The following is a 15,157-nucleotide window of genomic DNA, read 5'->3' as shown; positions in this document are numbered from 1 at the left end:
AATCTTAAGAGTTGGAATATTTGTTTTACAGACAGAACTGATTTGGAGGCAGAGAAGAGGATTAGATTGTTTGAGATTTCTGACTGTGAATCTTTATCTGAGGAATTGTATGCAGCAACCGATGTTTTGAGTTGTTCTTATTTTATCTACTATCTGATTTGATTGACCGATTGTTGGAATCTGCTACCGTTTTCCGTACAAAATGACTTTCATTCAAGATTAGAGGATTGAGATCTTGTCAGAGGTCGTCAGATGTCATGTTTGGCCGAAGTCGATCAGTTTAGACAAAGATCATTAATGCACTCATTCTTTCGGCAAGGACTTCGATGAGATTTTGTTGCCTGATTTCAACTTTTTCAGTTCGATATCCTCAGAACGACGGACAGCCAGATTAGACGAGTCAAACTTTGGATGCTATGCCTTGAGTTGAAACCAGAGATGATTCGATTGTGACTGAGCTTAGGAGGATTTTCTGAAGAGAAGGAGTCGACTTTGGATTGACGGACTTGAAGGAGTAACTTGAAAGACACAGTTCGTGTTGGAACCGTGTTTGATTTCGAGGACGAAATCTTTTCTTAGAGGGAGAGAATTTTAATGCCCCAATTTTATCTTAATCGACTTTATTTGAGATAATCGAAGATTCCAGAGTTCAAGAGCTGACTTGATTTTGATCAGGGTTCTTTTTGCAAATTTCGGATTTTTCAGGGACTAAAATGCAAATATAAGTTTTGTTAGATATTTAAGAGGGATTTGACTCATTATTTCATCCCATCTCCTTCCTCCTCACGCCTAGACTCCATTGAAGGCAACCAAACGTGTTCTTGAGCTTCCAGATTTCAGTCCGAGCACGATCCGTCCGTTGGAAATTATTCTGAAGGCATATTAGCGATCACGGCTGAGAGAGCTTCGTTCTATCGTAAGTTTTTCTACGATCAGATACATTCTAGTTTTTGGATGTCTTTAGAATCGTTCGAGATTCGAGTATGTTGTTCTTGGCAGAGTTCTGATCGTTTATTATCTGTCGGTTTTGAAATAGAGCGGCATTCGGATTTGTTATGATTTTTGGAAGCTTTTTTCGAAAATGAGGATTTTTAGATTTCTTGAGTTTGAGCTTTCGTTGTTTGTTTGGGCATTGTATTGAGTTGATATCGTTGTTATGATGCTGTCTGCGTTTCCGGTTTATCAGATTATAGCCGTTATGCCGCCGGTTTGAATTTTTGGGCTATAGTTTGGTTTGAATTGAATCGAACCATTTTCAGTCGAGTTGGATTGTCGATATTGATCTCGAGCCTTTATTACTTCTTTTACAGATTCGTTTGCAGGCCGTTGAGTTTCGAGATTTCAAGAGTTGTATCGCTTTGAAGATTGTAGCCGGTATAGTATCGACTTGCTTATTATCGTTAGAATGTTAGAATGAATCTTGAATTGAGGAATCGTTGTTGTTTCCAGGTTTGGAGCATCGACGTTGTTGAAAGAAGTATAAGATGACTTAGACTGGAATGGAACGTGTGACTCGACTCCGACTTGATTCGAGTGTTCCGAGGAATCACATACTTGCATATTATTTGATTTTACTCGAATTTATTTGATTGAGTTATGTTTGCATTGCATTCATCTTGAGCTAAGAATCTTTGATTTTATCGGGCGGGACGGCCCTTTTATGTTAGACGTTTTGGGGGCTATATTGCGAGTGGCCTGGGTGTTGCCGTTTCACCTAGTGTTAGCATACTCCTTATAGTCGCACCAAAGTTTAGAGGATGGAGATACGTAGCACCACTTCGATCGGGAGAGTCGGTGAGTTGTTTACGTGATCTCATCCTCGGGATCCCCAAAAGCAAAAGCAGCAATTTCTTGATTATCCGGACTTGATAATCCCACATTTAAAGACATGCATTGCATTATGCAATTGAATTAAGTTTTGAGATTATTTTTGGAATTGATTTTCTTGTATATATGTATCATGTTTTGATTTATTATTTGATATGCATGTTTGTCTCTTTTACTGGGGATTGTATTCTCACCGGATTATCCGGCTGTTGTCTTTGTTTGTATGTGTACTTGGCAACAGGTGGGGCAGGACCGAGTCAGAGTAGACCTGGTTAACGTCAAGAGCAAGGGATAGAAGTGAGACTCGTTTAGAAGTCGAATCAGCATGTCAATCTAGTTTGTGTTTTGCGAACATGTTTTGTCATTCGAACTTCTCGTTTTGTATTGTAAACAAGAATCGATGTAGGTACTACCGAATCGGATGTTTTTCTTCCCTAAACTTTCCTTGTATTATTATTGGCTTGTCAGATACTTTAAATGCAAGTGTTTAGGTTTGGTTGGATTTATTTTCGGTGCCTTAGATTTCTGGGCGAGAGGACGGCGCGGGCGCGCGGCCTTTTGGCGAGGTAAGGGCGTGGGCACGCGTTCTGAGAGCGTGGGCGCGCTGGTTCTTGGCGAGGCGAGGGCGCGGACGTGCTGGCTTTGGCGCGGGCGCGCGGCGTTTTCCTTTTAAAAAAAAAATAATATTGTGATCTCTTCGATTCTTGGTTTCTTGTATGTTTAATTGTTATTTACTCCGAGAATAGTGGTTTAAAAACGAGGTCTCACATAATTACTAAAAATCCATCGAAGTAGATACATTTTAGCTAATCAACACACTCTATGATATTTTGTTGAAAGTCGAATAAACGATTTTTATTTAGATTGGTCATGTAGGTTTGTTTGACATTTTGCTTTCATCCAATAATTTAGATTTTTTATGGTTTTTTTTAATCCGAAGTCACTAAATCTATAATATTTTTTATTTGGCATCTATGTTCTCCAACATTCATGTGAATAAAACCTATACTACATATATTAAAGTTTACCTAAAATGAAAATTTTTTTTCTCTCTCTTAAAAAAATATGGAGTATCGTTTTGATATTACGTATTTTCTCTTTATTTTTCTTAGATATGAATTATTTTCTCTTTATTTTGCTCAGATATGAATTTTCATGTACATAGCTTTATAATTTCTACCATATGAGCCACGTAAAAGATAATCGATGTCAAGTAATCAATGGGTTTCATGGCTTTCGACGAAAAAAGACAAAAAAAAAAAAAAAGAACAAACAAATAAAAATCACTGGACGAAAACTAAATTTTGACAAGTTATGAAGCTAAAATCCAAAATAGGTTACAAAACCAAAATCATAATTTTTCCCTCCAATTTCTATTAGAGTAGGTCTCATATGCGGCAATCTCATGCATGGACCTATATATGTGAACCGCGTTGACCCAATTCAGACTAATAGTGAAATGTAATACTTTTGCCATAAAAAATAATATTTTTCACTCAAATCAACATATATTACACAATATATTTTTAACATAAAAAGTAATACATTTCACTAAACAAAATATATTACACATATTTCATCATAACATAAATAACAAAAAATGATACTTTTGTTGTGAAAAATAATATTTCATATAAAAATAATATTTTTCAAGAATCAGGTGGGGATCTAAGATTCATCTCATAAAATTAACCCGTAAAACGGTCTCACATGCAAGAATTTTTATGTTACCATTGGTAATATTTTATTTTTTTATAAGGATCATATATGTATCCTACCCCATGGGCATTACCCCATGGGGTATGTGGAACTCTTTTATAAGTTCAAATCATGGGAGCCCCACATCAATCATGTGGGGCCCGCATAATTTGACCAATCATGTGCTTCCACCTATCACATGGGGTAAAACCCATGGGGCAGGATGAAATTTTCCATGTTTTCAATTAACATAATTTCACCTACGAATAAATCATAAAAGGCAATAAAATATGCGAAATCTATCAAACCTAGCTAAATATTTAGGAGTAAGATAACATAACCTGTGGAGAGAATGGGCCAAAAATATGGGTCTTCAAAAGTACAAGTCCTTTAATAATTAATAGCTCCGTTTAGTCATACTTCATAATTTTTTTTAATAGGAAGATCTCGTATTATTAATAACAGTCAAGATGACAAGTCGTGAATGACAAGATCATTCAATCAAAAAAAAAAAAAACTCCCATGCACGTTCCCAACAAAGGGCGAAGGAGAAGAAATAGCAAAATTAGCAAGTGAATGGGCACCATTCGTTGATCTACGGACATGACGTAGAGAAATGAGGCTATCTTGAGCCAAAGAATTTCCGATGGATGTCGCTAAAAGTCCGGTGTAACTAAGATCCTCTTCTGGCCTCGTGACTGCTTTCACAGCTAGGAGAAAATCCGAAGTGATGTGATGCACCCTTAATTGGCACTCTCGAGTGGTTAGAAAACCGCCTTCAAGTGCACCTAGTTCAACATAAACAATAGACACGGACCGCTCAATTCTCCTGTCAAAGGCAAGAATAGGCTAGCCTTCATGGTTTATGACTACTACACCAATAGAGAAGCTGTTAGAGCTCTTATTATATGTCGCATCGACGTCCAACCGTAGCTCAGAAAACGAAGGGTCGGGGCTATTCGTTTATCCTTGTATTAGAATCATAGAGTTTGAAAGAGAAAATCAGTAATCTTCATTGATAGAATATTGGGAGAAAAACCCAGAGTCAATTACAATTGAAGTATTTTGAAAGTGATGAAATGAAACTGCCAAAAGAGCTATATAAAGCATTACAAGAAAAAAGCGACTTTTACTACCCTGGTATATTAAACGTGTTTCCTAATACTCCCCCTCAAGATGGAGAATGTATATTGTGAACACCCATCTTGGACAACAACATACGAAACTGATTTGGCAGTAAAGATTTGGTAAATAAATCTGCAAGTTGCAAGTGTGAAGGAATATGCAAGGCTTTGATGACACCCTGCTAAATCTTTTCTCGCACAACATGACAATCAATCTCGATATGCTTCGTGCGTTCATGGAATACTGGATTAGATGCAATATAGATAGCTTCTTGACTATCACAAAATAGAACAACAGGATTAGGATGAGGAACACGTAAATCTTTAAGTAATGACAGAAGCCAAGTGATTTCACATGTTGCACTATCCATAGACAGATACTCTGCTTCTGCAGAAGAGCGCGACACCGTTTGTTGTTTCTTAGACCTCCATGATATCAAGGACTCACCAATAAGCACACAAAATCCAGTGGTAGAACGATCAGTGTCAGGACAAGTTGCCCAATTAAAGTCTGAAAAGAAAGTAAGCTTGAGAAGGGACTTAGAGCTATAAAACAAACCCTGACCAATGGTGCCTTTAACATATTTAAGTACTGAATAAGCAGCTTGAAGATGCGTGTCTTTTGGGTTAGCAACGAATTGACTCAACCTATTCACATAATAAGCTAAGTCCGGTCTCGTGATGGTTAGATACAGCAGCTTTCCAATAAGTTTTCTATACATGATTGGATCAGTCAACAATTCTCCCTATTCACAATTAATCTTCAGATTAGTATCCATAGGAGTGTTGCGTGATTTACAACCAGTAAGTCCTGCTTCAGATAACAATTGAAGAGCATAATGCCTTTGACAAATAGATATGCCATGAGATGATCTTGCCACTTCTATGCCTAGAAAATACCTCAAATCTCCCAAATCTTTCAGTTTGAATTTACTGTCTAGAAAAACTTTGAGATTCTCTGCTTCTTGTTTATTGTTGGTAGCAATAACAATGTCATCAACATATACTAGCAATGCCAAAAAGATATCCCCACGGGTCCTAACAAAGAGAGAATTATCTGCATGACTTTGTGTAAAACCAATATTCATTAGAGTGGAAGAAAATTTGGCAAACCACTGCCTTGAGGCTTGTTTAAGCCCATAAATCGATTTATGCAATTTATACACTGGATTATTGGGTAAAGACTCCCCCTTTCGTTGATAACCCGGAGGCAAAGACATGTAAACTTCCTCAGAAAGATCACCAAGCAAAAAGGCATTGTTAACATCCAATTGAGTGAGAAACCAACCTTTAATAGAGGCAAGAGCCAACAAGGTTCTAACTGTAACCAATTTGGCCACAGGAGAAAAAGTTTCCACAAAATCGATTCCTTCTTGTTGCGTATAACCTTTGGCAACCAAGCGAGCTTTATATCGCTCCAAAGAACCATCAGCTTTAAGTTTAACCTTGTAAACCCATTTACAACCCACAACACTTTTCTGAGAGGGTAAAGAAACAACGGTCCAAGTACCATTGTTTTCAAGAGCTTGAAGTTCATCAGTCATGGCTTGACACCATGTTGGTTGAGCAGCAGCTTGAGCGAATGTTTGTGGTTCAGAAATGGTAGAGACATTGTGAACAAAGGAACGGTATGAATTAGAAAGTTTCTGATCACAAAGTACTAGGTGCAGGGGATGAACGGTAGAAAAATATGAGGGAAAAGAAGAAGTAGCATAGCAATGAAAATCACGTAAATGAGTAGGTTTGATTGTAACTCGATGAGAACGTGTCAGATAAGGTTGTTTGTCTGGAAAAGTTTGCACAATATCCTTAGAAGATGACATAGAAGTAGATTGATGTGGAATCACAGGATTAAAGAAAGAGTCTGGATCTTGAGCAAGAGAACTTTCTTTAAAAGGAAATAAATTCTCATGAAATATTACATCACGCAAGATATAAACTTCATTTGTTTCAAGATTCAACAATTTATAAGCTTTATAACCTGGTGGATAACCTAGAAATACAGATTTTATGGCACGTGGAGAAAACTTATGGCGATGAGAAGGAAGAGTGGAACCATAACATAAACACCCAAAAACTCTTAAATGATCATAAGAAGGATCTTTACCAAAAAGAAGTTGGAAAGGACTTTTATTGGACAAAAGTGATGAAGGTGTTCTGTTAATGAGATAAACAGAAGTTAGTATGCAATCACTCCAATATCCTAGTGGAATATGAGATTGAAACACCAAGGCTCGAGCTACATTCAAGATGTGTTGATGTTTTCGTTCGACCACAGAATTTTGTTGTGGCCTCTCAACACATGAATGATAAGAAAGAATCCCTTCATCATTGAAAAATTGAGAAAAATTAAGCTCAGGGGCATTATCAGATCTGACAGATTTGATCTTTTGTCCAAACTGAGTATGCACCATCTTACAAAAATTAGGAATGATATTCACTACAGCAGACTTGGATTTGAGGAGATAAACCCATGTGAAACGTGTATGATCATCAACAATTTTCAAAAAATACTTATAACCTTCAACACTTAAAGTCTGAAACGGTCCCCAAATATCAATATGAATCAATTGAAAAGGAAGATCACTAAGAAAATTATTTGAAACAAAAGGTAAACGCTTTTGTTTGGACAAATGACAAGTATCACAAACCAGTGAATCATCATGTTTTATTGATGTAAGACGCAAATCATTATTTACAATGGCAACTTTTGAAAAAGAAGGATGACCCAACCAATAGTGCCAAAGTTTAGAAGTACTAAAGGAAACATTACAGATTGCTTGAGGAAAGTCTTGAATTTGAGTGTTCAGAATGTATAGGTTTCCAACTCTTCTACCCATCCCAATCATCTTGTCCTTGGTAAGATCCTAGATTTGACAGAAATCATGAGAGAAAGAAAATAAGCAAGACAACTGTGCAGTTAAGGAGCTTATAGATAGTAAGTTAAAATGGAATTGAGGAACAAACAAGACATTGTCTAAAACCAGCTTAGACATTACTGGAACTGAACCAACATGTGTGGCTAACACTATAGAGTTATTTGGTAAAGTGACTCGAGAAATTTTTTATTGATAAGACACAAAGGAATTCAGAGATCAACAAATATGATGTGTTGCCCCTGTATCAAGTACCCAATCAGAAGAAAGATTGGAGTTAAAACCTACTGATAAAGAATGATTACCATTCAAGAACGAAACAGACGATTCAGGCTGCTGATTGACCAGTGTGTTACCATGCCCCATTTGAAGTTTAGAACTCAAGAATGCAATAAGTTGTCTGCATTGGTCTGGATTCAAAGAATCATTCACAGATACATCAGAAGATACAACTGATTGATTTGTTTGCATCCTTCCATCATTCACAGGAACATTGGTAGAAACATGGGCTTGATTTGCTCGCATATGGATTCAAAGAATCATTCACAGATACATCAGAAGATACAACTGATTGATTTGTTTGCATCCTTCCATCATTCACAGGAACATTAGTAGAAACATGGGCTTGATTTGCTCGCATTCTCCCATCATTTGCTTGTTTCTGTTTATACCTAGGATGTTCCGGAGGATAACCATGAATCTTGAAGCATTTATCAATAGTATGACCAGGATAATGACATCCAGAACACAGAGGTCTATCACTAGGATATCTATCAGTAGGATATTTTTGTGTACAGAACGTTGTCTTTCCTCCTGTAATACTAATAAGAAAACCTTTGAAATTGCTGGAGTTGGCTCCATCATTAGAATCTGATCCCTAATTTGAGCATACGAGTCATTTAATCCCATCAAAAACTGCATAACACACTCTTGATCTTGATAATTCATCCACTCTTTCATTAAACCACAATTACACACAGACACCGGTTGAAAATCCTTGAGCTCATCCCAAAGAATTCTCAATTTAGTATAATACGAATTAGCATCCATAGATCCTTGTTGTAAACCATTCAATAGCTTCTTAATCTGGAAAATTCGTGGAGCATTGCTTTCATGAAATCGATTACGCAGATCCATCCAAATTTCAGAAGCAGTAGAAAGATACAACAGGCTATCCGCAATGTCACGGCTTATAGCATTCAATATCCATGAAATGACCATACAATTACAACGAATCCATGCTCCAAGCAGCAAATTATCAGAATTAGGTCGCAACAACGAACCATCAACAAAGACGAACTTGTTTTTAGCTTTTAATGCCATAAACATAGATCGATTCCAGGAATTATAGTTATTACCTGTGAGCAAATTTGACACCAATTTCATACCAGGATGATCCCCATTTTGCAAATACAACGGACTACCAGTGTCTTCAAGAGGTGCTCGTTCGATCGGATTCGGCAGAGCTTGATTATTCTGAGCATGCGATCCCATCGCCATGACGGATACAAATCAGAGTACGATTTTACCTCTCTGATACCATATTAGAATCATAGAGTTTGAAAGAGAAAATCAGTAATCTTCATTGATAGAATATTGGGAGAAAAACCCAGAGTCAATTACAATTGAAGTATTTTGAAAGTGATAAAATGAAACCGCCAAAAGAGCTATATAAAGCATTACAAGAAAAAAGCGACTTTTACTACCCTGGTATATTAAACGTGTTTCCTAATACCTCGGGTAGGCCTGTCACTCTGGCAAGGGGTTTATTAAGAGCACGACAGCTGTCATGGTAGTCCCTCAACAGCCCGTATCACAGTCCGTATCACAAATCCACCGACACAGGGGTATTGGCCTCGACATTCTTATGCAAAATATCCAGCCTTTCCTTCCATGTTGCCCAGGTACGTATAGCAAAGAGTTCAAAATCGGATTTGTTCAGAGAATCTTGCATCCACGGAAAAAAATCTAACACTTCGAGGTGCCCAACCTGTTTTAAAAGCGCCCAAAACCTCGTGTGTTTCCAGCATGATTTGATAACTGGGCAGAATAATAGAGCATGGCTGGTAGAGTCACCTCTGTAGTGACATAATGGATAGCATCCCATAACCGGAACGTGGTAAGACTCCAGATTTACCTACATGGGGATAAGACTGTGAACCACCCTCCACCAGAATATACGAACTTTCGAGGGAATCGAAAACGCCCAAAGAAAGAGCCTTCATTGTTTAGAGCGAGAGGACCAACAGGACGAAGAAGGGTCATAAAATCCAATTTCTACTTTGTATCTATCTCGAACCGAGTATTTGCCATTCGGATCGAATTTCAAATATCTGAAATCCCCTTGTTGAGTGTTGAATAATGGAATATCTAGGATGTATGTGATAACATGTGGGGAGAAAAGATGTTCTATCAACTCCTCATTCCATCGGTCATTAGATATGAGAGAGCTAACTGTACTGTACAATTCATGGTCTAGGTGCAAGGCCAAAGTTGAAGAAGTGGTCGGCACCCATCGATCGCTGAAAGTACCAATATTTCTTCCATCTCCCACTCACCAACACTGCCCTTTAGCAAGTAGTGACCGGCTCCAGAGAATTGATCTCCAAATATAAGAGGGATTATTCCTTGAGCCAGCAGACATGACATCCTAATGACGAAATTACCGAGCTTTCAAAACTCAAGCCAACGGCGTACTCGGGTTGGTTATAATGCGCCAGAAGCGCTTGCCCAGAATTGCCTTATTGAAGGCCTCCATATCTCTAAATCCCGTTCCACCCCATACATTTAGGTTTGCTCATCGTCTTCCACATTTGCCAGTGTTAGGAATCAATCCGAAATTTGAAGATAGAGAATTCACCAGACAAAACGAAACACAGATAAGAACAATAATCCCAAAAAGCAGAAGAAACCAACGCACACAAATCAATCAACCAACTCACGCGAAAGCAATTAAACAACATAAGTATTTACGTGGTTCGGCAAAGATTTGCCTACGTCCACGGGAGAGTAACACAACACTTTTATTAATCACCCAACAGAACAACCCAAGCTCAAGAACAGAGCTTATTACAGAGATGGACTCAGACAAACTATCAAGCTAGATACAGACACAATTCAAGCTATTGATACTTGAATCTTCCCGTCACAATCTATGCTTAGTTTTCTCCTCCGAAATCTCTCCTTCTTCTCTCTCAATATATTCTGAAGAATTTTGATTTTCTATTATTCTCGTTGCGGCCAGCTTCCATCTGCTTATATAGAGAATTAGACAGACTTTTATCTTGGGCTTTAGGTCAACAGTAACTTATGACCCAATTATAAAGTCAACATGGTCCAGCCTGATAAGTCTTCATTCATCAGTTTGATCTGCCCTTGTATTTCGATCTGCCTACAAGCGTGTAGCTTCTTGGACACTTCATCTGAATTCTAACCAAGTCACAATACTCGAGCAATCTATCTGCATGAACTCATCCGAAGACTTGTCTGACCATCACATCGATCTAATCCCAGTATACGATCTGGCCATGAACTCATCTGATCACCGAGCTCATCTGATTTGTACTATCCGATCCGATCTCTTCTCTATTCCCATTCAATCTGATAGAATCATACTTCAATAATCTCCACCTTGATTCTTTCAGAATGAATGCTGCTCTCCATCCTAGCCGCCTTGGCTAATTTCCAATCACCGCATTAACTAAGTCCAAACATTTCTTGAACTTAGCATACGGCAATGACTTAGACATAGCATCTGTAGGGTTTTCTTCTGATGCTATCTTCACAAGGATCACATCTCCTTTTTCAATTACATCTCTCATGAAATGAATTTTCACGTCTATGTGTTTCGATCGTTCATGATAGACTTGGTGTTTCATCAAGTGTATTATACTTTGATTGTCACAGTGTACTACAACTTGATCTTGTTTTACACCCAACTCCGCTATCATCCCTTTTAACCACAATCCTTCCTTTATGACCTCAGTCACAGCTATGAATTCTGCCTCAGTGGTAGAAAGAGCAACCACTGATTGTAAATTAGAATTCCAGGTGATCGTTGTGCCATAAAAGGTGAACACATAACCACTCAACGACTTTCTCGTGTCTAAGTTCCCAGCAAAATCTGAATCCACATATCCAACTACCGGATCAATCCCATCTTGCTGTTTCTCAAACCTCAATCCCATCCCAGTTGTGTTTATGAGATATCGGAGAATCCAATTCAAAGCTTCCCAATGATATGTTCCCAGATTAGCCATAAATCTTGACACTACACTGATTGCGTATGCCAGATCAGGCCTACTACACACCATTCCATAAATGAGACTCCCCACTCCACTAGCATATGAAATACCAGCCATCTTCATCTTGTCTTCCTCACATTCAGGTGACTAATTCGCAGATAGCTTCAAATGCTGTCCCAGATGGGTCAAGACAGATTTTGCATGATTCATATTATACCGCAGAACAACCTTCTTCAAATAGTTCTTTTGACTCAGATGAATCTCCTATCTTTTCCTGTTTCTCACTATGTCCATGCCCAGAATTCTCTTCGCTTCACCCAAATCTTTCATCTCAAACTCTGTGTTGAGCTGTTGTTTCAATGATGATATCTCTGTCCTACTTTTACTTGCAATCAAGATATCATCAACGTAAATCAGTAGGTACAAGATAACCTGCCCATCATCCTTCTTCAGATAGACACATCTGTCATATTGGCTTCTCACAAAATCAATATCAATCATGAACTCATCAAACCTCTTGTTCCACTGCCTCGAACTCTGCTTTAGCCCATACAATGATTTTCTCAGTAAGCAGACTTTGTTCTGGGTTTTCTGATGTATGAAGACCTTTGGTTGTTCCATATAAATGGTTTCTTCCAGGTCACCGTGTAGAAACGCAGTTTTCACATCCATCTTCTTAAGCTCCAAGTTGAGCTGGTTCACCAGTGCTAACATAATCCGGATGGAACAATGTTTGACCACTGGAGAATAGACCTCATTAAAATCTATCCCTTATACTTGACCAAAACTCTTTGCAACCAATCTTGCTTTATACTTGATCTGATCTGTACCAAGAGTTCCTTCCTTCTGTTTATAGATCCACTTGCATCCCAATGTCTTTTGATGCTTCGGTCTGTCTAATAGCTTCCAGGTTTGATTCTTCTCAAGTGAGTTCATCTCTTCATTCATAGCTTCAATCCACTTGTTTTTCTGTTTACTCGCCATAGCTTCATCATAAGTATTTGGCTCTGAATACTCCACCTCCTCAGCTACTGTCAGTGCATACCAAGTCAGATCAGCTTCACCAAACCTCTTAGGAGCTCTGATCTCCCTTCTGGTTCTGTCTCTTGCAAGATTATAAGTTCTTAAGTCCTCTTTTGGATCACTCGATGTCATATCATCATCTTGCATCTCATCTGCCTATTTATCTGGCACAGAAGACTCCACCTCAATCGGTAGTTTATCATTCACACTGATCTGACTGTCCTTTCCATCTGTATTCATTTTATATCTCAGTTTGGATTCATCAAACTTCACATCCTGGTGTTGAAGCACTTTGGACCTCTTGACTCCAGGTTCCAAACCTTATAACCCTTAACACCATCCGGATACCCAATGAATATACATCTGAATGCCCTTGCTTCCAACTTGTCCTGTTTCAGATGAGCATATGCTAGACATCTGAATACCCTCAAGTTTGAGTAATCTGCAGGTGTTCCACTCCACTTTTCCATTGGTGTCTTGAAACCAATCGCACTAGATGGACACCTATTGACCAAATAGCATGCAGTAGATAATGCTTCTTCCCAGAAGGACTTAGGAAGAGAAGCATTGATCAACATACATCTGACCCTTTCCAGAAGAGTTTTGTTTATTCTCTCTGCCAGGCCATTTTGCTGTGACATTCCTGTCATTGTTCTGTGTCTGGTAATGCCTTTCTCCTTGCATAGCTTGACAAACTTATCTGATAAGTATTCCAGCCCGTTATCTGTTCTCAGGTGTTTAACTCTTCGATCACTCTTGTTTTCAACTGCCAGCAGCCATTCTCTGAACTTGTCATAAGCTTCATCCTTAGTCTTTAAGATAAATATCCATACTCTCCTTGAGTAATCATCTATCAAAGACATGAAGTATCTGCCTCCACCATGAGTTTCTGTCCGAGAAGGACCCCATAGATCTGAATGAATGTAGGCCAATGGTTGCTCAGTTGTGTGACTTCCTTGACCAAACGATACTCTTTTAGATTTCCCAAGAGCATAACTATCACACAGCTCAAGTGATTCGATCTTATCTCCACCTAACAGACCCTGTTTAGACAGCTCATGTAATCCCTTCTCACTTACATGTCCAAGCCTCAGATGCCATAGCTTGGTTCTGTCTTGCTGTTCCTTAATATTTGCTGTACTTCCAATAATCGTATCACCTTGTAGTACATACAGGAGGTTCCTTTTGACAGCCTTCATCACAACAAGAGATCCTTTTGACACTGAGATACTGCCTGCTCCTGATTTGAATGAATATCCCTGAGCATCAAGCGTTCCCAATGATATCAAGTTTCTCTTCAACTCGGGCACATACCTCACCTTGGTGAGTACTCTGTCGATCCCATCATGCATCCTTATTCTAATATTTCCAGAGCCCTTTATTCTGCATGATTGATTATTCCTCAACAGTACCATGACCTGATCTGTTTCTTCCAATTTTTCAAACTAAGATCTTATAGGACACATGTGAAAGGAGCATCCTGAATCCAGTATCCACTCGTGGTTTTGATCACCTTTAGAAACCACCAATACTTCTGCTGAGTCATATCCATCTGTAGCTATGGCCAGAGTACCATCATCCTTGGGTTTTTCCTGTTGCTTACCTTTCCTTTCAGGACAATCTCTTCGCAGATGTCCAACCTTCTGACAGGCATAGCACTTCATATTACCCAAGTTTCTGTTCTGGTATCTTCCTTGACTCTTCGATCTGGACTTTGGCCTGTATTTCCCACTGGATGTCCTCTTATCACTTCTGCCCCTCGCCGTAAGTCCTTCTCCATGTGATTCAGTGTTTGTGTTCGATTTTCTCTGAAGTTCCTTGGATTGAATAGCAGACATAACTTCTTCCAATGTTATCATCTGTTCTCTTCCATATAGCAAAGCATCCCTGAAGTTTTCATATGCTTTAGGAAGAGCATTCAGAAGTATCAAAGCTCGATCTTCATCCTCAAGCTTTACTTCAATATTCTCCAAGTCATCCAATATCTTGGTGAATTCTTCGATCTGGTCTTCAAGGTTCTTCTCATCCTTACTCACAAAGGAATACAATCTCTGTTTCATGTACAGATGATTAGCCAGGGATTTTGTCATGCATAAATTTTTGAGTTTGAGCCACACCGCCGCTGCAGATTCTTCTCTGGCCACCTCCTGAAGAGGTCTATGTCCCAGACAGAGAATAATTGCACTGTGTGCTTTTTCGAGCAATTCATCCTTGTTCTTTATCTCATCGGACATCTCCTCCTTCTTCTTAAGAGCCTCCACCAATCCTTGTTGTATCAGGATTGCACGCATCTTAATCCTCCAGAGTAAGAAATCGTTCTTGCCCGTAAACTTCTCAATATCAAACTTCATTGATCCCACCATCT

This window comes from Henckelia pumila, chromosome 1 (genome assembly GCF_033568475.1).
Source record: "Henckelia pumila isolate YLH828 chromosome 1, ASM3356847v2, whole genome shotgun sequence".
Lineage (NCBI taxonomy): Eukaryota > Viridiplantae > Streptophyta > Magnoliopsida > Lamiales > Gesneriaceae > Henckelia > Henckelia pumila.
This window is presented reverse-complemented; position numbering follows the sequence as displayed.